General features: G+C 39.1%; 1 protein-coding gene across 6 annotated transcripts in view; it reads right to left on the bottom strand.

Annotated features, from left to right (window-relative positions):
* Positions 1 to 334: 334 nt before the first annotated feature.
* Positions 335 to 887, bottom strand: part of ADAMTSL2 (ADAMTS like 2) — a 225241-nt gene continuing 224688 nt past the window's right edge. For all 6 annotated transcript variants that reach the window (XR_015051130.1, XM_085854359.1, XM_085854358.1 and 3 more), the window contains one exon: positions 335 to 887. This exon is cut by the window's right edge and continues 940 nt beyond it. The gene's annotated coding sequence lies outside the window, so the exon portion shown is untranslated.

The following is an 887-nucleotide window of genomic DNA, read 5'->3' on the forward strand; positions in this document are numbered from 1 at the left end:
TATCATTTTTGAAGTGCATTGATTTATTTCCTCTGTTCTTCACTCTTCCTTCCGTCTCCTCTTCCCCTTCTTTCCTCTTTTCATAGTACAAACTTACATGATGCATTGTTTACAAGAAGTGAATTATTGATGAAACACATGATATGGGATAAATGGCCTCTTCCTTTTCTGTTGTTTCCTTGCATGCAAAGAGCTGACTACACTTCTACTAATTACGCCATCATGGTGAAAGAGAACATAGGCCTGTAGATAAATTATGCCAAAAGTACAATAAAAGAAAAGAAAAGAAAAGAAAAGAGCGAGAGACAAAAAAACACAGAGAGAAAAACCCCAAAAGAGTGAAAGTCGTTTAATGGATGGAGATGTGATTGTACTTGTGATGAGAGTGAAACCATGGAATCTCAAAATTATGGAAGCGTCAAAGAAATACTGTCAATAAGTACTCACAATCATGATCTGTTGGGACAAAAGGAGAACAAGAACATGAGAAGCCAAAAAAAATGCAGACAACAGAATAAAAGTTCCACTATTATTCGAACCATCACCAAAGCTACATCACCTGAACATGAAAGACAATCTTAACGATTCCAAACTCGGTTGTTTTTGAAGCGACTGTTGCATCAAGGCTTGATCAGGAAGCTGTGCAGTTCGACTTGATTTTAAAGCGGTGCTTTGAACGATTGAATAAAGTCTCGCTTATGAAGCAACGTCGTTTTGTGTCGGCAGACAAATGGGGCAATAGATTTAATCAACTGAAGTTTGATTGAGGTATGCTAACCACTGTGGGAAGCAAGGAGAAGCTGACGGTTTGGGCCGTTGACAGTCAGAGCACACTCTTTCGCTCTGACAAAGGGTTAACGCCCGGAATGTTAACTTCACCTCACTTC

This window comes from Eptatretus burgeri, chromosome 14 (assembly GCF_056783735.1).
Source record: "Eptatretus burgeri isolate ZD-2024b chromosome 14, Ebu_testis_v1, whole genome shotgun sequence".
In the NCBI taxonomy this organism is placed as follows: Eukaryota; Metazoa; Chordata; class Myxini; order Myxiniformes; family Myxinidae; genus Eptatretus; species Eptatretus burgeri.